The 26,930-nt window shown below is 33.3% G+C and overlaps 1 protein-coding gene and 1 long non-coding RNA gene across 3 annotated transcripts in view; one reads left to right on the forward strand and one right to left on the reverse strand.

Moving 5' to 3' along the window:
* Positions 1-26,930, reverse strand: part of CNTN5 (contactin 5) — a 1,382,289-nt gene that overhangs the window by 1,344,885 nt on the left and 10,474 nt on the right. The gene's annotated exons all lie outside the window — the stretch shown is intronic.
* The window catches only part of LOC108538901 (uncharacterized), an 86,876-nt gene continuing 65,873 nt past the window's right edge, over positions 5,928-26,930 (forward strand). For both annotated transcript variants that reach the window (XR_001888221.1, XR_001888222.1), the window contains exons 1-2: positions 5,928-6,156; positions 20,938-21,013. This is a non-coding gene — a long non-coding RNA (uncharacterized LOC108538901). The remainder of the gene's footprint in view (positions 6,157-20,937; positions 21,014-26,930) is intronic.

The following is a 26,930-nucleotide window of genomic DNA, read 5'->3' on the forward strand; positions in this document are numbered from 1 at the left end:
TTTTTGTTTACTTTTAATATAATACTATTTGGGAATAGATCTTAATGTGGGGACAGAAGACTAAGTTTATTTTGGTTACATGCTTTTAACAACAACAAAATATTCAAATTCAATGCAAAATGATGCATTGTCTGAGCTTTTTTTTTTTTTTTTTGTCCCCTGTAGGTCTACGAGCAAATTTCTTGCATAGCTTCTGTACAATGAAGAAAAAATCCATATTTTAAGCTCATTTCTTTTCTTCCTATCTGAGACTAATCAAATTTTCTATTAACACATCATCTTAATAGAAATGATCAATCTGATAATAAGCTAGTTAATAATTAATCAGAATATGACCATGTTTTCAACTATGATAGCTTTAGTGTAATTGCTTTTCAGTTCTGCAATATGTGGACTTTCTACAACCCATATAAATCTAAATTTTTAAAATAAAAACTTTCTCAGATAATATACATCTTACATGCATATGCACATGTTTAAGATTCTCTATATTTCTTAGCTTGAATATTTCCATTCTTTTTTTATTGTATTTTTCTTCAAAAGCCTGATATTGAGATTTTCTGATATTATAGCCTAGTATTAGACTTATTGTTGCTGTTGTTTTGGTTATAGTTAACAAAATTCCTTATTTCCTAACCAACAGTTTATTTACAGGCCCATACATACCCATATTTACTGGTATAATATGTAAACTGATCTCTCTTTCACATGCTTGAGTTTAACTAACTTTAAAATAACCAGTCTAGAAGGCCATGTTCTCGCGTTAACTATCAATATTTTAATATAAATTCAAATCAGCAAATGAACAATATACACTAAACATGCATCTTGCTATCAAATTGCATTTGAATTATATATGTGAGCTTACGATCATGTTTTATGAACCACTGATTTCTACAATTACATGACTTTATGAGCAATTATTATAATCACAAGTGGCATTTATATAACTAGTAATAATATTACTGGAATTAAACTTTGTCCATCACGTATGTACAAAACAAACCTTGGAGATATGTAGAATCCCTTAGTAAGAAGAGAAAATAAGCATGCTGGAGTCTGTATATATGGCATTATTACTAATGAGAGAATATGAAACAGTATAGGAATATTAATATAACTATTAATAGAAAGACTGGAAACTCAAAATACAGATTGTAAAGGATACTACAGGAAAGTTAATAATGCTTGGCAGTAAGGACTCTTTCAATGAGAATGTGAAGTTGTGTGAATTCCACAGGATAAATCTGAATGGGATGAAAGGGCTCTACAAATGTTTTCAGAGAAGAAAACCTATTGTTCATTCAGACCCATAAATGACTAAACAAAAGTATTTACCATGTCCTGTGTACATTTAACTCTGAGAAACTTCCTGAAATATATTATATTAATTTAAAAATCTGTTTCCCTGCTGGTAGTAGAAACCAATGAACCATCTTCCACTAGGAGGGTCATAGAGCACAGTGGAAGTAAAATGAAGTACAGTTCCTTTCTACCAAGCAATGGTTCAGGCTTTTTGTAAAATAATAGTCTACATATTGTTTCTATGATAATGAAGGACAAGAAAACCTAAGAAAAAAAATCGTTAACAAGGTCTACCCATCCATTTAGTAAATAAATACCATCGATCTTCATTGCAATAAATTTTCAAATTATAAAATGGATGTCTTGCCCAAATACTTAACACCAATGACCAGTATAAGTATCATGTCTCCGAAAAAAGAAAAAAAACAAGATGAAAGGAGGGAGGGAGGGAAGGAGAGAGAAAGAAGGAAGGAGGGAGGGAGGGATAATACATCTTTCCTTTATTAAATAAGTTCACTATATACATAATTACATTATCCATTTATATATGTATATACAATAAAGTGTATATCATAAATTAGTAACTTTACTATAATTTATAATTATACTACGATTATCATAAATATTATAACTGCCCAACGTCAGTTGCCCCTTCTCCCCAACCTCCATTCAATCCTCATCATTTAGCGCTGTCTACAGAGTCTTGAACTCATTATCTTTCTGAGCTCTGTGGGACCTCGCCCATTTTTCATTTTTCCTCTCCTCCTGCTCAGATGACTGGAAGAGTGCCAGTCTTTGATTAATGACAATGAAGAAAGACTTTGAGCAGATAAAGGAAGCTGGCCAAATTGGAGAAGCAAGCATAGAGGGACACACAGCAGAGTGGTGAGGAACTGTGGGAAGAGCAGACAGCTCCAGGAGGAGCTGAGAATGCAGGGATTGTAACCGATTGAACTGGCTCTTCAGAAGCAAAGATCTCTGAAATTAAATCCTGGCACATAACTTTCTGTGTATGTGTGGTGAAGCTACTTAGCTCTGAAAGTTATAGCTCCTTAACTCTAATAATGTGAGAAAAAAAATATATATATACACACACATACACACACACACATATATATATATAAATGTAAACAGCAAATTTTTGAGGTATTTAGTTATACAGCAATAGAATATAGCTTTCTCTACTATTTGTGTGTTTATGCCTATCATATTTATTTATCTCCAGCCTCCACCTCTTTACTGAATGTCAGACTTGTTTATTTTAGCACCACTTATTTGACATAGCCTCCTAGCTGCCTAATAGCTAACACAAACTTGATGTATAAAAACTGAGCTCCTGACCATTCTTTCCAAAGGGTTGAGCTACTCAGTCAGAAGTAAGCCTACTACGCTCAAAACTCTTCAGGGCTTCCCAACTCACTCAGGATAAAATACATAATCTTTATAATAACTTCCGAATTTTCTTTCTGTCGTCAACCCTTCAACTACCCCAAACCTCAATACTTACTCTTATTGAACTAAACCTGCCTCCTCTATATTCCTAGGAAAAAACTAGGGAGGTCTCTGCCTTAGATAGTTTTTTAACCCTGTTTCTTCTACCTAGAATATTATTTTCCTTATATCCACATGGATTTTTCCCTCACTGTTTAAATACAACCTTCTATGGCAACTCTAGATAAAATTTCAACAATGTCTTTTCTACCTATTTCATTACTACCAATTCACTACGCAGAACATCCTTCCCTACTTCAGCATTTATGACCATATATATAATACTATATATATAGATATATAGCTATATATACACACCTTATGTTTCATGTTGCACTTACCTTATTACCATGCGATATGAAGCTGCTATTATCCGTGGGCATTTTTTTTTCCACTTCCTTTTTCATGGTATTTATTCTTAGCCATGAGAACGCAGTGCCTAGGCACAAAGTAGGCACTCAAATTTTTATAAATTTTAAAAAAAGACTCATAATTAAAAGTTTTGCTTTAAAATCATGTTCAATAAAAGACATAATTGATTTATGTATAATTGAAACAAATGATCCATCCTCTGGATAGGTTTTAGTCACCTAGACATACTTGTAGGATGAAGCAGCTTCCTTTTCCATCTAGCAACATTGTCCTAGTGTTGTTAAAGACACACTTAGGAAGGATCAGAAAGAATCAGACACTTCCCATCCTGAAATAAGCCATGGGCATTATTTATTATAAAGCCAAACTTTTAACATGTTTGTTAGAAACGCAAACCTGCTTTGTGCTGGTTATATATGAACTTTATAGTAGACAGAGTTCAGAAACACATGAAAGGCAAGACATTGGAAGAAGAGATAAATGGCTTTTATACAAAATCTTCAGGATAAACAGATCTGACTCACTGAAGGCAATGTGTGAACATACTGAGGTGTATGGAATTCTTCAGACATTTCAAAGGTAATGCAACCATCTATCCCAAGAGACAGCATAATTTAAGTTATCTGTGACCAGATTAAATTGTGCTTCTCGAGGCTGCTCATGCTTGTCAGTTTAGTGATAAGCTGGAATTTGTCCTACAGGTAGTGTCCATAACTTTCCTTGTATTCCAGAAGAGTTGAGAACAAAGAGAAAAATGGTGTTGGGCAGCCAGCAAAGGAAAAAAAAATCAGTCAAAATAAAAGCTAAATTCAAAAATGAAAATTTGTACAATCACATGCAAGGCATCATTTACGAGTAAAAGGTAATGATCTTGTAAATATTTCTACATTTCTAATGTTTTCTTGGACATAACATATGAACCACTTCAGTGTCTGGGCATTACTATCATGTTTACCATGAACTACAGCAGAACCCTGTCTTGCATTCGCCAAGTCAATAAAGCTGGGAACTTGTTGAACTTCAGCTTGAAGTCTGGCAGCTAGCCCTGGAGGCATGAACTTAGTCCAGCCAATCTTATGTTCCCACCTGGGACCTAGGGACCTAGAACATCATATTGGTGATACAAATGGAGGCATTTCTAAACATTATTAAAATATGATGGTGGCAGCATCCAGCATCTACTGGCAGCAGTTCTGGGGGTAGCATCAGTGTCCAGCATCTTTACTGGTGGTGCCCTAACCAAACTGTTCCATTGATATGTATATGGCTGTGTTTCCAGCTGTCTAGTTTCCATTTAGCCTCCTTGACTCACCCTGAATTTTTTGTAGCATGGTTCTAAGCTCTGTGTTATTTCTGTGAACTACATAACCTGCTTCCAATAAAACCATTTATGCTTAAATTAAAACAAGTACACATCTTTTGTCTAGTACCAATATTTCCACTGGTTATGATTGCGTAGCTGTGGAAATAATTTCTTCCAGTAGAAAATACGTATTTGGTGAGATACTTCATTTTATATATACGCTACATGGCTTACCAGTGAATAAGTTTATAGTTTGAAATAAAGTATAATATAAAAAATAAATAAGAAAAGAGAATATTGAAATTTTTAAGAGGAAACATCAGATCAATGAAACAGCAGTCCACATCCATGTTACTGGAGCGTGAAACAGGAAAATACTGCAATGAGAAAATGTTTAAAGCCACCAGGCCCTTAAAATCTCATACAGAAACTGAAAAGAGAAAACCTGAGGGTAAAAAGCATGCAAGCTTTGAAATTGAAACTGAAGGAGACAACCCAAAGGCAACATTCACTGGAGCCTGGATGATCAGTCTGAAGGATAGAGGGAGCCTGAAGGCAAAAATGCATTCAGAACCAACAGTGAGTTTGAACGGATCCCTTCAGGGCAAGATTCATTCTGGTTCTGACAATAAGTTAGAATGGACTAAGCTTAGGGGCAGCATGCATTTAGGAAAAATAAGCAGATATCTAGAGGCAGTGTACATTTTTAATAAAATGATTATGAGTCTGATTGGTAAGAGCTGCGATATGACAAGCATTAAAATGTATACCATACAGCTTATGAGGAAATTAGATATTGAAAGAGAAAAAGAGAAAATGGGATTGTTAGGGGTCAGCACATATTGATGATAAACTCTGTACTGAGTGTAGCATTGTGAGCCAAAGCCAATGTACACATCTCAATCAGTTTATGTTAAGTTACTTGTTGACTGACCTATTTTCATAGTGTAAAAAAATTCTAGGAAATCAGAGTAAATTGTACTTAGTTAATTATATTGAGTTGGTCATTGACATTAGAGAAATCTTTTCTTTAGAGAAATAACATAAAATTTGGGTATCTTAAATTAGTCGGGCATAATAGTAAGATTCTAACATCTTCTTGAGTAATAAACATCTCAGATATTACAGACTCACACATGTGAGCTGTATTAAAACAATTTTATTGGCACTCATAGTTATATTTGTTCTCTCTGAAGCCTTCACTGGCTATAGAGCATAATGGGATTACTGACTAAAACTATGTTCTATCAGTAGTCCTCAAAGTGTCTTCACAGATCAGTAACATTAGCACCACCTAAATGGAAATTCTAGGGACCCAGCCCAGATATTTTGAATTCTCGGAATAGGGCATAGAAATATGTGTTTTAATAAGCCTTCTAGGTAATTATGACTCAAAGTTCTAGAATTACTGGTCTACATTAGTATTAGCATGACTCACATTCCAGAAAATTTTTAGCTTAGGAAGATGTATTTGCAAACAATTTTTGTTTAAGGAACTTCCTAATACTCATCTGAACAATAAACTGAGCACTTAAGTCCGAATATGAATTCTATTATATTTTTTAGAAAAACAGATCATTCAAGTGGGCTTATCAACAATTTATTCTTAAGGTGCCTTTCAATACACCTATGAATATGCTACCCTTTGAGCCTTCTACTTCGGGATGTCTGACCATGGTGATGAGGTAAGTCTTGCATTGGATTTGAGCTTATACTTTTTCTGCCAAATTTCCCAATGCTTCTAGGAAAGAAGATAAGTTTTAAAGGAATACTTAGATTAGCGGATCACTTTGGAAAGCCTTCATCTTTGTGGAAGCCTGCTTTATTGCCAAAAATAGTACTATTTAACTGCATATGTTCTTCGTCACCTACAAGTGTAAGTTCGTATAGAGAAGAGGGCAGATATAGGTTCCTATAAGTTTGTTTTTGAGTCAGATTCAAATGGCCAATCAGTTCAAAGTAGGGCTCACTGAATCAGCCTCTTCATAAGACAAATGTTGTGGTACATCTCGTATCAAAAAGCTTAGGAGAGCTTTTTTTTTTTTTTTTTTGTGAAAGTCTGGTTTGAGAGAAATCTTCTCTTCATTCAGCCACCCAGTCCTTCAGGAATTACCAGATTACCAGGTTTGTCATGAACAGCTGGCCATTAGGTTGAGGGGTAAAGATAAGTTGCACAAGCAATAATTCGTGTTTCCAGACACTCATGGGTTTGTCCCAGTCCTAGTTCTTGCATCCTGAAGACTAAACTCCTGCATCTTACATGTATTTATATTAATATCCAAATACTTGTATTTATTTATTTTCTAAATGGCATGCTTTCCAAGGATAACAGAATTACAGTGGCCACTTGAGGAACTTCAGATATAGCAAAATTATTCATCTAAAAAGTACATTAGAGTAAGATGGAACAAACATTCAATGTCTGCTTATTTGATTGATATATTATTTTGGAGGGGATGAGGAAGTTTCCAAAAGAAATACAGGATCCAAAACTTCTTTCTTAAAATATTCCTTGGCTAAGGCAAATAAAAACTTTTCAAAACTTAAAACTCTCACTTAGGTGCTCCCAAATCACAACTTAAGCCTAATGGTTTTATCTTGTTAGGCTTCTGCCCTCATTGTGTCCTCTTCTATTACCTGCTGCCCTTGCTCCTCTTTCTGACCTGTTTTACTTCTATTGTGACCATCCAGAAACTCTCAAAGTTCAATTACATCTTAACCACCCTTAGAATAGGGAAATATCCTTATGGCAAAAACTTTATAAGATCAAAGACAAAGAGAAGTAGAGAAAACAGTTTGGAATAATTCAAAGAATGTATACACCAGGGATCCCACAGCTATATCAATCAGCTCATATGTTCCAAAAAAACTCAGATGTGAATGCAAAAAAAGAAAAAAACATTTATATTGAAAAGACAGAATAAGAAGATCCAGAAGATGACTTAAAAGATCCAAAGTTGTGTAAGACCCCAGAAGAGTTTAGAAAAAAAATGTACATTTAGCATAACTGTTTAGTTGTTATTTTTTCTTTCCTATGAAAATAAATTGAACTCGATTTCAGGATATCAGCAAAAAAAAAAAAAAAAAAAAATAGTTCACTGGAGAATTTAGGAATAGGCTCTTTAAAACTTTTGACATATAGGAGGAGATTCTAAACAGAAATAATCTCAGCTCTGTCATTACTTTTTGAGAATGACCATATGCCACAAATAGAGGCTTCAAAGCATAGAATATTGATCTTAAACTTTTTGTCACACAAATAGAAAGTATTGTATACTGACTAAATGTATTGGCACATAAGAGGGAGTAGAGGTGGTGTCATAGAGGAATATTAATCTAAAAGTAGGATGAAGGGCCCTGTATGTCAAGCTCTGGAGCTGAGACTTCACCGTGTACTAGAGTCAAATTTTAATAAAGTTTAATTTGTGATTGCTGCAATAGTGGCATGTAAGATATCATTAGATATAAGAATTAGGAAAGTTTCTTTTGTTATAGCATTACAGACAGATTGAAAAAGTTTGAGACTAGGCTCACAGAACATGTAGCAACATGACTCAGGAACATTCCCCCTAAATTATCATCATGTCCATTTCATGTATCAATACTTTCCACTCCATCCAAATCAACCCATCCAATATATAACCACTAGATGTCTTTCAGAGGTTAGAGCTTGGCCGCATTAACTACTCTTTCAAAAATGTTCACAATTTGTTAGCACTTTAATGGAATTAAAACTCCTAACAATACAGTCATGTTTCACTAAATGATAAGGGTATGTTCTTAGAAATGCATTAAGCAATTTCACTGTTGTATGCACAAACCTGAAGCTTATACACTATTATGTACCTAGGCTATATAACCTATTGTTCCTGGGCTACAAAACTGTACAGCATTTTGCTGTACTGAATGCTGTAGACAGTTATAACACATTAAGTATTTGTATTATAATAAAATATACCTAGACATAGAAAAGCACAATAAAATAACATGTTCTAATCTTATGGGACGACCATATATATGTGGTCTGTCATTGGCTGAAATGTTACATGAAGCATAGCTGTACTTTTCAAGATTTTTCACCATTTTGCTCAGCAAAGCTCATGCACTCATACCATGTATGTCATTTGTGTGTATATATATGTAAACATATATATACACACACTTATGCCATTAATATGTAACATGCATATAATGCATACAATATCCATATATATAACCATACATCACCCAGTAAATATTATACACTTTATTCTGCCATGCTAAACCACCATTTACAACTTCACAACTGTCTTAGCATGACTACTCTTGCCAAATTCTGTGCCTTTGTTTACTGTATTTTCTCTAATGAATTGTACTTTCTTTAATCTTCAACATTAAAATGTAATTCATCCTTTCAAAATAGTCAGAGCTACTATTCCCATTATGTTTCTCTAACACTCCTAGTGGTAATCTATTGTTTCCCTATTATTCTAGGAGTACTTCTATCATAGCTTGCCTGTTGACCATGAGTTCTGAAAGAATAAACACTTTCTTATGTCTTTATATAAACTACAATGCCTAAAAAAAAAAAAAAAAAAGACTACTGCTTAGTACATGTCAATGAATTAATAAATAAAGAGCAAACAGATGGATTGTCTGAAACCTAATCATTTGTGTCAAGTTTTCCTTCTCTCCTTCATTAGATGATAAGTCGGTGATTCTCTCAGCAAATATTTTACTTCTTATGTAATGGCTTCCATACAATACACAGTACAATGCTCTCAACGCAGTGGGTAATCAATACCTGCTGTTGACTGTTGAAGTAAAATAAATTTACAAAAATAAACCAAGCTTGTTTCTAGTAATGGAACTCCCCTTGGTGATTTCTGTCATGTAAAATGAAATCACCACAGAAAACTTTATGAATGATATGCTGAGTATCCCAAATAAATGTCATACTTTCAGATATAAGCACCATTGACTGCAGTCATTATAGATAATGAAAATTAAGAAGGTCTCAAAGGGGAGAAAATTTTGGATGGCGTTAATGATTCAGTTATTTGCTGCTTTTCCTTTGGGACCAACTACACTGATGACATTACATTGAATTAAACTAAGTTGTAAAACTGGAAATGCCTTTCTTGAAATACATTATAAAAAGGAGATCCACCTTACAATTAGAAAGAATAATATGATGAGGGAGAAAAGTACACGTCTCCTGAAACAGCTTCTACTAATGTGGTTGAAGTCAGCAAATTATTAATTTGCTAAATTATAGGGATTCTTTTACTTCCTCTTATTATAAGTAATTTGGCCATGTTAATTGATGCTATTCTGAACTTGAGGCTGATATAACTCAAATAATGCAAGTATTATGGAATATACATATATACTTATGGATGATATCAATATACACATTAATACATATGTATATACATATGTAGGACATTAATGTATACATATGCATATATAATAGTAACATATTTAATATTAATAATTGTTATACACCAAGATGAATTTAAAAGAGCAAGCTATAGTTAAAAATATGCTGTGATTAACATCTTACATCAGAAAAGCATTACTGTATATGAAAACATATATTCAATTTTTAAATTATGTGTTCACTTGTTGAAAAAAATGAAAATTCTGAAACTCTGAGAAGCTTCTAAAACTTATAAATTGCTAAATATAGGCAATGAATAAACAATATTAACTATGTGCATAACACTTAGAAATATGTTAGGTTACCATTAAAGAGTCTATTTTCTCAACAAACATGGTAAATACCTTAACCTGAATGTGTACACTGTGTATATTACTTTTAGATTATTCCTCCAATCTAAAAAGAAATCTTTATTTCCTTAAAGTATAGCTTTTTTGTTCTCCAGGTTTTTTTTCTATTTGAAATATTTACTGTTTGATATTGGAGACTTTTTCTGGACAAAGACTAATATTATCATTAAAAAGCGAAGTAAATAAAGAATATGATATTCTCTATCAAATATTAAAAAGTTCATATATTTCCAGATGATAAATCAAGTTATAAATTTTCTTTCACACTTCTTTTTTCTTTACCCTAAAACATAAATCCACAAATCGCTTTAGTTTGCCTTTCAAATTATATTATGTAAAATAGACATTCTTCTCATGGTCTCATTTTTTACTTTTCTTTCTACTAAAGTGTCAGTCAATACATTTCATCAGGGAGATGTTTTGTTTGGCACTAATTCTCAATACCCAAGAATTTATGGAAGTAATCACAGTCTGAAAGAATGTGTTTCTACTAGCTGTACTGCAATGGGTCCCGGATTTCCAATTTACAAGTTTTAAATTAATGGTTGTTTGCTATAAAACAAAAAGTAGTTATCATAGAAACTAATTCATTGCATAATACTCTCACCATCAACTAGATTCACAACATCACCCACTCTTTGGAAATAAAATAAGAAACAGAACAAGCAAGATTTTATTCTTTCCTTTTTAAATTGGGAAACATGGAAAATAGAGATGATCAAAGTCATGTAAGGCTGTAACAAAATAAAAATATAAAATCTTTGATTTTCAGGCTTTTTTTTTTTTTTTTTTTTTACCAGTGCTGTATAGATAATTGACAATAGGGATATACAGGAGCCCAAATATATATAGGTCAAGTGCAGTCAGCCAGTGGTAGCTACGGGTTACACATCCGTGGATTCACCCAACTGTGGATGCAGAACCCATGGATATGATAGGCTGACTGGAGTACTTGAGCTTCTCCTGAGTTTGGTTTCCATTGATGGGGCGGGTCCTGGAAGCGATCTTCCATGGATACCTAGAGATGACTGGAATTTGAAAAAAAATATTATTACTTTGCTTCCGTTCTCTCACTTTTTGTTCTTTATCTGGATAATTTTTCAAACATTTATTTATTTCATGTAGTTTCCCATCTTGCAATAATGAATAGATTTTGTTATATTTCTGGAGCAACTAGCACATGAAGGAATTAGGGTAACCATGGACTGTAGTTAATAAGGAAGAATATATTAGTTTCAGTCATGTTTCAAAAAGTAGTAGAATTTCCATGAAAATCTGAAATGTGTGTATTTACTTTTCTGTTTTATCTACCTAACTCAGGTAAACATGCAAATAAAGTTAAGTCAATTGCTACAATTACATCAATTGCTCAAGTGAAATTAATTTCACAAGTCAACTTCAATTTATTAAGTAATGCAGGTCATTATAGATAAGGAAAGTCAGGTGCAAAGAATATAAATTGTTCAAATGGAAGCACTGATTTTTGAACCCAGATGATTTGGCTCCATTATTAGTATTCTTAACCCATATGTTTTACTACTTAGAACAGGTATAGTATATACTATACCATGTTTCCCAATTCTCTTCCAGGAAGGGGAGAGGGATTGAATGACACAGCAGCAGGAGCAGAAGCCAAAATTTAAATTAACTATAAGTTTATATGAAATTAATAGTATTTTCAAGGCTGTAGTCATGGATTGTTAGTCCAACTTTGTCCATGAAAACATACTAAGGAAAATTGAAGGCTAAGCCATTTCTGGTGCATTTCAGCAGAATATAAACCTTTCTTTAGTTAAGATGTAGGCTTAAGATGTAAGAAATGCCAAAATGGCAGTATTCATTTCACTAGATTAAAGTCCTCTTGAATTTCTTTTCTAAACGATACAGAATTTCATGGTGTACCCCTCATTAGTCAGAAACTGTCTTTGCCAAACTGAAACTGTAGGACAATGTAGTTTGGTAATAGTTGAAAAACTAAAAGTTTCACATGATGCACTATGACTTAGAAAGGCACCAGGAAAACACATTTTGGGTGAAAAGTATGAATAATCAATATGTATCAATTTCCTAGCCAATAATTTATTTTATAACTAATTAATGTGAAAACATTTAAATGAAGGTACTGGGTAATATTTTTGCTATGTGAAAATGTATATGAAGTAATTTCTGAAAATAGAGAAATACTGGTGGAAAATGAATCATTTTGATATTGATTTTTTCATTTAAGTTTGATTATGTGCTTTTTGTTTTGTTTGGAATGATAGATGCCACAGCATTGTAATGTGACATCACCACTGGACTGAGATACCCTTGTTCTGTCTTAGGTTGTGCATTAGTTCCCAAACCTATTTAGTGCAGATCTTAAAGTTACTCCATTGAGTTAGTGTTTTGGGTCACCTTAGACTTTAGCTATAAGCTGATATCACAGTCTGATTTACTATAATTTAAAGACTTAGTTTGTGCATTGACTATGAAGTCATCTGAACAAAAAGGAAAAGTTATTCGAAAATGCTTTAAATAGGATGCTATGTTTTTTTTTAAGCTTTAGAGTATATACATCTATGAATCAGCTCATTTTATTTCCAATTATATTTTGGAAAAAAATAAAATATACTGCTATTTTTTCATGAAAAAAATGAAAAAAGAATTAACTTTCCATACACTTTTGAAAATGTTAGATACATTTAACATAACTGCACAAATCATGTAAAAGTCCCATAAACTGTACTCTTGAAAGAGTACAAGTCAATTTGCACAACTATTTAAAGTTAAAATAATTGTATAAAAATATATGTAAATGCTGCCATGTTTGACACAGGAGTCACAGGACACTTGTTTAATTTGTATATGAGCTGTGAAAATGTCAGTCTGTGCCATCATTTGTGGAGGTGTTAATTTAGTCATTTTGAAGATCTGTTCTGATTATTACAGTAAAATCTCATATACTGAAAAGCAGACCAGTTGATTCCATTAATAACAAGTTATTTTCAGTGTTCAGATGGCCGAATTTATTGATGAACTTTTACCAGATTAATTGCTGGAAATTGATGTCCACATGATTATTGTAACAAAATGTTATATACTTACTTTTGGAGTTCTTAGAAGACTGTGAAACTGTCTTTTTTTTTTTACATACAATATTAGTTACAATTTATATTTTATAATTTCAATTTAAATCCCCTTATTTTGAAAGACACATGCCATACATATACACTCTTTTATTTTTTTGACAAAATTCAATGATAAGATCAGTGTTACATATTACCATTTCTCAATATTGATAATTTTATGACATATCTATTTCACATGCTCAGGAAGAAGTTAGAGTAGAAGACTAGAATATAAAAGGCTATGAAGATAGTAAGTTCTTAATACATAAATATTGGCTATTATTATTGATTTTGTTACTTTTTGGTTTCAAATATACCAGAAAACATTTTGATGTTTACTCATATTCTTCTTGTTTTGGTTAATCACTTAAAAACGGATAATCATCGCCATGTTTAAAATGACAATATTCATACTTTCTCTCTCAACAAACATATTAAAAAAGATAGATGGACAAAGCAGAATTAGACTGCTTTAATAAAAAATATGTATTATAAATAAAATGAATAAACTTTAATAAAAGTAACTTTTAAAAATGTTTCTCTTGCCTAATTCACTTCAATTTTATGAAGTCATTTCTGAGATAAAATGAGGGACTTAGTCCATTTTACATGAGGCTTGATCTTAAAATGCTAAATTCCAATTGTGTTTGACAATTTATAATATAGCAATGGACAAGTTATATTTATCGCATTATTAGTAAGATGTCTGAATATTCTTATTTGCAATATTGCATTATTAGTAAGACAGTTGAGTTTTCTTAATTACATTATGTAGTATTACTACTCTTCTAGTACATATCCTGCCTGTGTGAGATATTTTCTTGAATTGATGAAAAAACTAAAACAAACAAACAAAAAACTCATGAGGATACTATACCTTTCTTGGCTTAAATTCCTAGCTAGAGTGCTGAGAAAATGACTCTATTGTACCACCCAGTGAATAAACTACTAAATAATTTATAAGCAATATATCATAATGGAGTTTTATGAAACAGATAAATACTATAAATACTATAAATCTATAAATAATATTTTTTTCAAGAAAAGGACTGCAGACAAGTTTTATTTATGATGTACACTATTTTTCTAATATCCTATATTTACACTATTTTTCTAGTATCCCACAGTGAACACATACGGTCCCTAAATGTGTATTTCTTAGACTTTTCTTTTTGGAGAAAAGTCTTGCTATGTCACCCAGGCTGGAGTGCAGTTGCTCGATCTTGGCTCACTGCAACCTCCACCTCCTGGGTTCAAGTGAGTCTCACGCGTCAGCCTCCCAAGTAGCTGGGATTACAGGTGTGCACCACTACACCCAGATTTTTTTGGTGTTTTTAGTAGAGATGGGGTTTTGCCATGTCACCCAGTCTGGTCTCGCACTCCTGGGCTCAAGCAATCCACCCACTTTGGCCTCCCAAAGTGCTGGAATTACAGGCGTGAGCCACCACACCAGGTCTTACTCCTTAGACTTTTACAAGTTACAGGTCTCTACACACAGAGTTATTTACCTGGATACATATTCCATTTATGTCCACTACTGGCTGCAGGCTACCATGGAATAATAACTTGACTGACAGCAGCTTGATTTACTCTCACCTGCTACTCAAGACTCTACCTTGGGCCGGGCACAGTGGCTCGCGCCTGTAATCCCAGCACGTTGGGAGGCCGAGGGAGGCAGATCACAAGGTCAGGAGATCGAGACCACCCTGGCTAACACGGTGAAACCCCGTCTCTACTAAAAATACAAAAATTAGCCGGGCGTAACCGCGTGCGCCTGTAGTCCCAGCTGCTGGGGAGGCTGAAGCAGGAGAATGGCGTGAACCTGGGAGGCAGAACTTGCAGTGAGCCGAGATGGCGCCACTGCACTCAGGCCCAGGCCACAGAGCGAGACTCCATCTAAAAAAAAACAAAAAACAAAACAAAAAAAAAAACTCTATCTTGGTTTTGAGGTGTATATTAGGTGAAACTTGCTCACCTATGGCAGAGTAGTTTTATATCCATATTACCACTGGTTTTCAATAGCTTATTTACCCAGTGAGTTTTTTTTAAATATGTTGTGTAATAAGCTCGTTTACTAAATATCACTTCCTTTACATTAGTCAGTCCTATTATTGAACACCCCAATGCTTAACGTTTTTCAATCGATTACGATTAGGAGTAATGATACTTCTATCTGGCAATAATCCTGACATATATGATAAAAATGCACAGTATACTTCAAAAAATTGTCCTCAGTTCTGAAATGGCTTTTAGAACTTCTCATGTAGAAAGCTAAGGTAAACTCTTCTGTAATTTATTGCAGTTCTCATTTGACAATAAACTTTATACATACAGATACAAGTATATTAATTTGCTCAGGTAATGTATTTTATAGGACCAGATGAAAAACATGCTTTCATAGATGCTCATTTGCACACAAATTAGAAAAGAATGCATAATTTTAAGTTAGCTTTGAGAATTAAATGTGATGTTGCATAAAATGTTTTTAGCATGCTATCAGGCACATAGTCAATAAGTATTAATTATTTGTGTGCTGTTTGATACATGTATAATTATTTCACCTATGTTTACTAAATGCTTTACTTGTAATTTAAATCAAAAGATTTAAAATCACATAATATAAAGGAAGTATCACTCTGGGATTAAAATGATTTTATCTTCCTTCTTAGCTGTGGCATATTAACTTGTTCACACCCTACATGGGATGCATCCTGACTATATCGATCATTCTTTAGCACTTCAAAATAATCATGATTAATACTTATTTAGTGTTTTCTATATGCCAGGTATTATTTTATGGGCTTTGCACAGCACCTAATCTTCACAATAACATCATGCAATAAGTAGTATTATCATTTTATACATGAGCAGACTGAGGTACAAAAAGGTGGAATAACTACCTCCAGGAGAGTAAGTGGTAAAGTTGGCTTCTGTACTCAGGCAACTTGTTTATTCACTATGTTGTGCTGTCTCTCCTAATAACACTGAAAATAGAGACACTGTGTGAAATTTCCCCATAAGAGTTTCCTTATATTTTCATTATCATCATCCTATCTTGACCTGACACTTTATAGAGGACCCTGCTTTGGCTTTTCTCTAGCCATGTCCCACCCTTCAGGAAAAGGATTTTGACAGCCAGTGAGAATTATCCGTGCCAAGTCTGCTCTAGAATATATTTAGAACACTTGGGATCTCAGAATTCTGTGGTAAACTGATCCAAGGCCTGTCAACACGGCCTGCAGAGGCCTCTTGGCCATCTCTCTGACTGGACTTATGTGTATACTTGTAGGTTGGAGTGGTAAACAAGGTGTGGAAGAGGTGAATGGAGCTTGGAAATGAGGACTAGATTGCTCACTTTTGTGCATAAAGCCCTTTTTGGTGTTGTAAAGAAGATAGGCAGGCTGCAGATTAGAGATGAGGACCTGGAGCCAGCTTCTTCCAGATTCCACATTTTTGTACCAAACTAAAAGGAGCTAGAAAATTCCAAATTCACAACTGGCTTTTGGGAACCTACAAAGGGACATTTACCAAAGTTGGAGAATAGAATTTTGTTAGCTTAGTTTATGATTTTTGAATACTTAGATATGATATACAAGCCATTATGTGTATTTTTGTCCCAGACCCCACAAATATTAAAGGAAGGCCTGGTTTTCATGCATGTAATAACCTTTTATGTGCAATATCTCATAATAGAATTTGACTGTTACTTCATTTTCTTTACCTACTAGGTCTAAGATAGCCTATTTTTTTCCCCTCTGCAGTGCATATTGTTAAATTAACACTTTAAGGGAGAGCACAGAACATAATGGGGATTTAGTTCATGTTATTGACTGAATAACCAGTGGACTATATTTAGACACATTAACAAAATTATCTCACACTGTCTCATTTAACACCTGAACATCCACAGAGCTGAAATGGTCATACAAAACAGTATATTACAGAGGCCAGGCTACTACAGGTGGCATTCTGAATCAATGCTGGCAGAATTTCCAGATTCTGAGATATTTAGTTAATGCTGTCTAATATCCTAAATTATATCCTTTATGTCTTTAAACTGAGCCTGTCTTAATTTTGTTATGCATCAGAGTGGTATGAGTAGAAAAATTTGAATGTGAATAATACTTAATATTCATGAATTATGATGATTCAATCAACATCCATAAAGAAAGTTTAGAAGTTTTTAGGTTGATGGTACTAAAGAATTAAATGTTAGCACTTAAGCCACTTTTTAGAATAGTAAGCTCCCTGTAGTCTATTTTCATTAATAGCAAACAGCCATTCCTTAATTATAAGGCATTATATTTTCATACTATTATTCGGTTAAGTATATCATACCAGATCTTTGATTGTGCAAGTTCTAATTATTCTAATATGATAAGCTAATGAAATAATGAAATTTAGAAGTTAATTTTTATGGCACTTTTGTTTTAAAACTAATTCTTAACAAAATTCTAAGAAATGAGCTTTGCAAATGTTGTTTAAAAACAGATTTTCTTCCTGCAACTCCTTTCCTAATATTTACTCTTTATTTTCTTATAAGGATAGGCAGGGCTTTAGCAGAATTAATCCAAGGTCCAGGGAGTATCTCTATAAAAGAATGGAAGGTGAATAGTCAAGATAGTTTGAGCCTAACAACAAAGAGAGCTATAGCTCTTGAGAAATGTAAATTAAAATGTAAATGTATGAGAAGGATTGCAATTCCTAGGAGTTAAAGTAGCATGCTACAGAGATCAATGAAAACATTAATTCTTCAGTTACTTGAGCTGTACATTAAACACCTGTCCCAGACTGCATCCACGCTCATTCACATTTATTCATTCATTCAATAAGTATTTATCGAGTGCCCACTAAATTCCAGGCATTGTGCTATGTACTAAATATACGAAATAAGAGTTGAATTATTAGAGTTTAAAGAAGGGAGGTACATGTGCAGAACGTGCAAGTTTGATGGCAACATTTCTAAAGAAATGATAATCTAGATCTGAAATATAGGCAGAGATTATTCAGGAGAAGAAAGAGGAAGTAATGTTTCGGGCCAATGGGGCAAGAGGTGCAAAGTCATAGAGATTGGAAACACATTGGCATATATATATTTGTATTTTTCTATGAAATCATTTGCCAAATTAGGCTAGCGCTATGGCCAGATTAGGGCTTATCAATCAATGAAAATATGTAAATAATTATCATTGACTCAGAGCCATTAAAATTAAATTATGAGCTCTTATTCATATAATAGATATCCATTTGCACATCCTTCATAAACTATCACTAACACCTTTCTGTGTTGAACTGAAAGATTGGGGCATGCTCTTTATTGCTATTATGCTATTTATTATTATAGTAAATTTAAAAGACATAATATTCATAGATCTCAAAAACTTAACGAGAGCAGTCAATTGAGATAAAAGAACATGATAAGATTCATACATTCATGTAATCCTTCGATAAGCATGTGTTGAGTGTCTACTTGCAAGTAACTACTAGGTGATGAGGATAAAAAGATGAGTTAAATTGTTTTCAGTGAACACAAAAGAGGAAAGTAAGGTATGCACACAAAAGAGTCTGAAGTGTGAGAGTGGTCACTTAAGTAGAGGCAAGAGGAGAAACAGACTTACTTTTATTTTTAAGACTGTACCAGTTTGCATATGTGTTAGGCCAAAAGAAAGAAGGTGATAGAAATGGAGAGACTGAAGATATTAAAGATATGGCAAAAATCAAAAGGAGAGAGGCCTTGAGGAGAGAATAAATGATTGAATAAAAACAGACATGGAAAGAAAAGTTTGAACAAATAAATGTTACAGGAAAATTTTAAAATAAAGAGAAAGTTATTGGAGTTGCCTCCTGGTGATAAATACCTACTCCATGAAATGTAAGTTAATGTCCTGAAAATTAAAGGCCAGGCCAGGCTCAGTTTTGTGTTCTCATTGAATAAACGAGAAATAAGGTTTGAGGAGATTAGTTCAAAATTAAAACAAACTCTACACTTCTTTCTCTTAATAGATTTGGTTTAGTTCCTCCTAAGTTGATGATGATGCTGATGATTGGAAGGGCATTAATTACACTTTGCAGTTTTCAGAAGTTTAATAGTGAGCCCTAAAATTGTGACCAAAGAAATGTTCATGCTAAATACTTCAGATTTAAGACAACTCTTTCTCCTCTCTTACCATAAAAGGTATACACAAAAAGCATACACAAATATGCAACTCTATACATTCATCAACAAAACATTTAAAAATTGATATTGCAAGATTTTGCTTCTTGCATAAATCATTCATAGTAAGATTGAAACACTACTAATATTTAAAAATAGGTTGATAAATAAACAGCAAATAAACCTAAGTTGAATAGCACTTTTCTCATTTTTTCACTTTTACTTTTGAACAAACTCAACATTTCTTTGATTTCTCTTGATTTTTCTTTGAATTTATATCTCATGTTTTTCAAATTTAAACTATGTGAAAAAAATGAAATTAACTGGTAACTATAAAGTTTACTATAATGTGTACCAAGTATTCTCAAGTATCCATATTATGGTAATCAGGCTGATGCAATATTTATCTCATATCTTATAAAATGTATTTACTATATATACTAAATTTTATGATGAAACAAGCTATAAGAGCTTTTTCTATGACTAATATTTAAGCCACACGTTCAGTTTTTGACAGTTTTCACGGTATGTGTCTTTAAAACACACACACACAAATACAATGACAAAATGCTTTCGGTTCTAATCAATTATATTTTTCCTATCTTTATCTCAAAGTTTGCATGTATTTGTATCATAGAGTATCATGTTTTTCCACTTTCTGCATCATTTTCCCTCTTTTGGTGGTGCCTCGGCAAAATAGTCCAACATGTCTGTATTCCCATGCCATTCATCTGCTGCTGAGCAAATACTTGCTAGGTGATTGTTTTTATCAGAGTGTCATAAATTTCGTGAAACTGAACAGTCAGTAAATCTCTTCTCTGTATGCAATAATCTATTGCCCAAAATTACTGAACAAACTAAAAATGAATATAGAAAATTTGAGTTTTTTCTTAATACTCTGAGCTCCTACACATTTTAAAGTGTAAAAACCTCTGACATTTTTTCTTAGAAGTTTAGAAATACTAAGTAACATTTATTTTAAATGTTAGATAGGGTACTGCTGATTCTTTCACGCCATCTATTTCTCAACACAAGGGTCATACAAGCTAAGACAACAACTGGTTTCTTTGTTTTTGGATCCAATGCTCAGGAGCAAGTACATACACACATTCATCCCTTCCCTTGTTAAGCAACTGTCCACCATTCTGTAAAATCACAGAGGTAAGAAGGTAATTTTAATTGTATGACAGTGGAATGTACGTGACTCCAGCTGGCATCCTTGTGTTTGACACTTGTAAACTCTCTATTTTCCTCTCATCGCAAGGGGGAAGTCTTGGTCTTCCATTTTGCTTTTACTTTTAGTATTTTCTATTGAGGCAAAGTGAATACAATGAAGAACAGCATGACTTTTCTGAGTTTGTCTAGTGATAGAAAAACTGAGAATGTGGAACCTTTATGCAGTTCAACAGTATTTCCTATTAATGACACAGCACTCTTGTTGAGAACGGATTGGTCTGAAGAATGGCATCTCAAGATAAAGACGACAGAAGAAGAGGAATAAACGAGGTAATACTCTGCTCCCAGACTTAAATATAGCCAATGATCTGAAAAGCCGAGAAATGCTTTGTGGTTTGTTGAAATAAATTCCTCTTTAAGATCTTCATTTTGGGCTACAGCATATTTGTTACTTTTTTATTGCTGATGTTTCTATATGAATTTATGAAACTGAATTAATGGACTCTATTCTTAATTCAGTTTTCAAAATTTTCAATAGTTTAATATTAATTTGAAAACAAAAAAGTCTTTTCAGTTTTCAATCAATTATTTACTCCTCTTATGATGACTTTATTATCTGATAGAGAAATATGACATTTTAGCTAGTTGTGAATCTGTTGAATTGAAAAAGCATTATATGATCAATAGAACTAACAATTAAGTTTAAGATTTATTGTAGTTACAGATGGGACATTTTACTTACCAGACCTATTTGTGATTTGGTTCAGTGGCGAAGTCCAAATATAATGTATAATATGTCTTTCATTATAAAATGTAAGATTTATTATTCATTTTATAATGACAGATGTATTATACACACATACATATGTACTAGATATTATAAGAGGTTGTAAAATTATATATATCTTTCTTGTTTTTTTGCATTAAGAAATATTAACTTTGTAGGAGTTACAGACAATTATAAATGATGTAAAAAGTGAAAAATATTTGCTCATGTTTCAGCAGAGCTAAAAGAAGCGTTGGTCTACTGCTCATGTTTTTGTAATAAGCAATGTTACATGCTTTGTAACAAGCAATGCAGGCGTTGTAAAATTCATTGAGTCAGTGGAATTTAAATTTTACAACTAGACAGGAGGAATAAGTTCTAGCATTGTTATATACCACTGATGACTATAGTTAACAGTAATGTATAGTTTACAATAGCTAGAAGGAGAATATTTGTCGTTACCAACACAAAGAAATGATAAATGTTTGAGATGATGGATATGCTAATTACCCTGATCTGATCAGTATACAGTATATGTAACATCAATGATGTTATCAAAACATCACTGTGTATCTTATAAATATTCACAACTATTATTTGTCAATTAAAAGTACAAAAATCTTTTATCATAATTTATTTCAGAATAGACAAGTTTAATATCTTTATTCCAATTAGGAAACTACAACTTGGACAAATAATTAGTCTTACTGATGTTATTAGGTGAAGGACCAGAAATGAACCTATAACAACTTAACTGAGAGCTCACTCTGTGTTATACCTCACTAAAGGTAATTGTTCTTTATGAAGTATTTTTCAATATTGGCCTCTTTAAAGCACCGTATTATTTAGAGCAGAATGTATTAAATTAATTAAATTAAATTCTGCTCTAAATGAATAAAAATTAATTAAATAAATACCTCAGTGTTTATGTTAGGCAAAGCAGTTTATAAAAATTATCAAAACACTTTCTTATCTTCAAAGCAGCTTGCAATCTTCTGATAGGAAAAGTAATTTTTGTAAAGAGATGTCCCGGTTGGGCGCAGTGGCTCACACTTGTAATCCCAACACTTTGGGAGACCAAGGCAGCGGGATCACGAGGTCAGGAGTTCAAGACCAGCCTGGCCAAGATGGTAAAATCCTATCTCTAATAAAAACATAAAAATTAGCTGGGCATGGTGGGGTGTGCTTGTAATTCCAGCTACTTGGGATGCTGAGGCAGAGAATTGCTTGAACCTGGGAGCTGGAGGTTGCAGTTAGCCAAGATCGCGTGACTGCACTCCAGCCTGGGTGACAGAGTGAGACTCCATGTCAAAAAAGAAAAAAAGAGGAAAAAATATATCCCAAAGCATTATTTTTGGCAGAAAATGATGTCAGCAAAAGTACAGAGATGGGACAACTAATTATAGGTTTTGGTAGTATTGTGGCTGAATTTAAAATCTATCCATTGTTGTAGTTGCAAAGGAGCCTAGAAAAGAGTTGCTAAAGAACAGTTATGGAACTCCTTAACGGAACACTGCAAAGTCTGAAATGTGTTCTTTAAACTGTAGAAAGCATTAAAGCTTTCAGAGCAAAGAAATGACATGACAAGCTTGAGTCTCTGAAAGATTATCCCATCAGAATTATTGACATGTTGGAGAATAGAAGGAGAGAAACCAGTCTGGAGAAAAAAATTTCCAGTGAGATTCCCTGAAGGAATGTTGAGTGAGTGATATTTAGAAGGCTACTTTGAATGTGAGAAAACGGGTTCATTTATCTGGATTTTTTTTATGTGGTTGAAGAAGACAAAATTTTATTCTCTTCATTGGATCTCCACTGGATCTTCTGCTTACAGTGGAGGGAGAAAAGAAGACAATGGTATTTACACAAACATCTCTATAATTTTCACAGACATGCATTTTATTTCTTATAAAATCTGGCAATGCCTCAAAGCATTTTAAATTGACTTCTTGCTGCTATGTGTTTGTTTCTGTTAGTATGTAAAAGGACTAGGAAAAAGATCAACTCAGAACATCACTGGCAAATGGGTAGGAACCATAGGTCAAATAAAAAATGTGTTATAAACATAAAGGGATGTTCAAATATTAAACATAAATTAAAATAAAAACATACTTTCTTTTAGAACCATTCTGTTAGGCACAGAACAAGCAGTTTGGTAACACACTGTGTTGGCTACAGTGGGACGAGACAGACATTGGAATACACTAATAGTGGGAGTATTAGTTGGTATCTTTGCTATGGAGGGAAACTTGGCAGTAAAGGCAAAATTTTAAGTGTACGTTCTCAATGACCTAGCAATACAACTTCAAGATCCATTCATATAAAATTCATAACTAAGAATTTTAATTTCATTTTTGTTTTCATAAGAGAAGTAAATTGGTGGATAGTTTTAGGTGAGGAACTATTCATATAAATCATGTATAACTTTATCAAAAGTACTCTGTTAAAATTACATACCTTTTGTTATATAGCTACCCAAAATTAAGAAAATTGATACATTATCTATAAATAGAATGCTATATGTATAAAAAAATCTCTTAATGATTACTCCTTCTGAGGGAGAGAGTTGGAATACTACTTTAGGAGAGAGGTTTAGCTTTAATTACATTCTTTTCATAGCGATTTTAAATATATACAATAAAATAATTTTAAAAGATGAAAGATGCTTTAAGTTGTACAACATGTTTTGATGCACATACTTACAATGAAATGATTACTACAGCCAAGCAAATTAACATCCATCATCTCATGTAGTTACCTTTCTTTGTCTACTCTACTGGCAAATTCCCATAGACACTACGATATTACTAACATACTCCTCATATTGTACATCAGGTGTCCACACTTATTCACCTCACATAACTGCAATGTCTTTGTACTCTTTGACTTCCATTTCCTCACTCCACCCTCCATCCACCCTCATCCGGTACTCCCACTCCTGGTAAGCACTGTTCTATTCTTTACATACTTGTATAAGTAATATACTGCAGTATTTTTCATTCTGTCTGGCTAACATCCCTTACCAAAATACTCTCTAAGTTCATCTATGTTGCTGAAAATGGCAGATCTCCTCTTTGAGGATAAGTAATATGTAAGAAACTCACACAACTTCATAGTAAAATAAAATAAAACTTGATTAAAATGAGCAAGGACCAGAATATGTATTTTCCAAAGAAGACATAAAAATAGCCAACAGCTATATAAAAAGGTGATATCACCTTACACCTTTTAAGATGGCCTTTATCAAAGAGACAAGGGATAACAAGTGTTGATGAACAGGTGAAAAAAAAAAAAAAAAAGCACTTGCAATTTGGTAGAAATTTAGATTAGTGCAGTCATTGTGGACAACAGTATGGAGGTTTGCAAAGTAATTAAAAGCAGAGCTATCATATGACCCAGAAATCTTCCTTCTGAATATATACCCAAAGTAAATAAAATCACCACCTCGTAAAGATACCTGCACCCCCACATTGATTGCACCATTGTTCACAATAGCCAAGATATGGAAACAACAGAAGCTTCTGTCAGTGATTGAATGGATAAAGAAATTTGTGGTACATTAATCCCTCCTTATCCACAGTGTGACTTTCCACCATTTAATTTACCCAAGGTCAGCTGCAGTCCACAAATATTAAATAGAAAATTACAGGAATAAGCAATTCATATTTTACATTTGCACCATTCTGAATAACAAGATGAAATCTGCTGCAGCCGCACTGTGTTCCACCAAATCATCCCTTCCTCTAGCTTATCCACACTGTGTATGCTACCTGTCCCCTGGTCAATTACTAGCCATCTCAGTTCTCACATAGATAATATATAAAAAATATAGAGTTTGGTACTAGCTGTGGTTTCAGGCATCCACTGAAGGTCTTGGAATATATTTCCCACAGAAAAGGAGGGACTGCTGTACATATATTTATACAAATAAAATGTTCATACTATTTCGTACTTCTAATTGTGAATTCCATATTAGAATAAAAAGAGATGAACACAATAGTGTTCATTCAATCAAGATTCCTAGTCATAAGATTATACTTCATTAGGTGGTCTTTAAGTTTACAACACAACCAATGGAGCAGATCATTTGTAATCTCACAAAAAATACATTAAAAAATCATATTTGAAGTCACTTTTATACAACATTTGACTCTATAAATGAAGAGTTAGAAGAAAAGTTTTAAGTATTTTATTATTGGAATGCAATTCTCCTTCAAAATAACTTGTTTTCATATATCCATCCTTAAAATGGAGTCTGTATTATTTTGTCTATGGGAAAAGATTCATAAGGTGTATTTATTTTATTCAGGTTTTATTTTATCTCATGAGAAAACTTGAATTCTTCTGGTGTGTTTGAAATGTAAGAATAAAGTAACTAATTATAGAGCCATTCCTACACATAAAAAAAGAAATGTGTCTGAGATAGATAACTTATTCAAGCATTAAAGACAAACACTAACCAACTAGGGATTAACTTTTACTAAAGGTAGTTAATCACAGAAGTACATCAGGGGACTTTTAATCAACTATTAAAGTTTAATAGATGTTTTTAAAAATCTATTAAACATCTCAATTTTAAGACATCTATTAAAATTCTGATATTGGCCCAGCACAGAAGCTCACACCTGTAATCCCAGCACTTTGGGAGGCTGAGGCGGGTGGATCACCTGAGATCAGAAGTTGGACACCAGCCTGGCCAACATGGAGAAACCCCATCTCTACTAAAATACAAAGAATTAGCTGGGTGTGTTGGCGCATGCCTGCATTCCCAGCTACTCTGGAGGTTGAGGTAGGAGAATCGCTTGAACCTGGGAGGCAGAGGTTGCAGTGAGCCAAGATGATGCCATTGCACTACAGCCTGGTCAACAAGGGCGAAACTCCATCTCGGAAAAAAAAAAAAAAAAAAAAAAAAAAAAAAAAAAAAAAAAAAAAATGTTTAATTTNGACTTTTAATCAACTATTAAAGTTTAATAGATGTTTTTAAAAATCTATTAAACATCTCAATTTTAAGACATCTATTAAAATTCTGATATTGGCCCAGCACAGAAGCTCACACCTGTAATCCCAGCACTTTGGGAGGCTGAGGCGGGTGGATCACCTGAGATCAGAAGTTGGACACCAGCCTGGCCAACATGGAGAAACCCCATCTCTACTAAAAATACAAAGAATTAGCTGGGTGTGTTGGCGCATGCCTGCATTCCCAGCTACTCTGGAGGTTGAGGTAGGAGAATCGCTTGAACCTGGGAGGCAGAGGTTGCAGTGAGCCAAGATGATGCCATTGCACTACAGCCTGGTCAACAAGGGCGAAACTCCATCTCGGAAAAAAAAAAAAAAAAAAAAAAAAAAAAATTCTGATATGTAGGAGATATTAGACCATATATAATGTCTACATAAGAGAAGTTATAAGAATTATAACTGAGAACACTAGGTCATTTCTTCCTTCTAAATTAATATTTATCCAAGCAACTGTATGGCATTTCTGAA

The sequence above is a fragment of the Rhinopithecus bieti genome, unplaced genomic scaffold (assembly GCF_001698545.2).
Source record: "Rhinopithecus bieti isolate Rb0 unplaced genomic scaffold, ASM169854v2 scaffold_14936, whole genome shotgun sequence".
In the NCBI taxonomy this organism is placed as follows: Eukaryota; Metazoa; Chordata; class Mammalia; order Primates; family Cercopithecidae; genus Rhinopithecus; species Rhinopithecus bieti.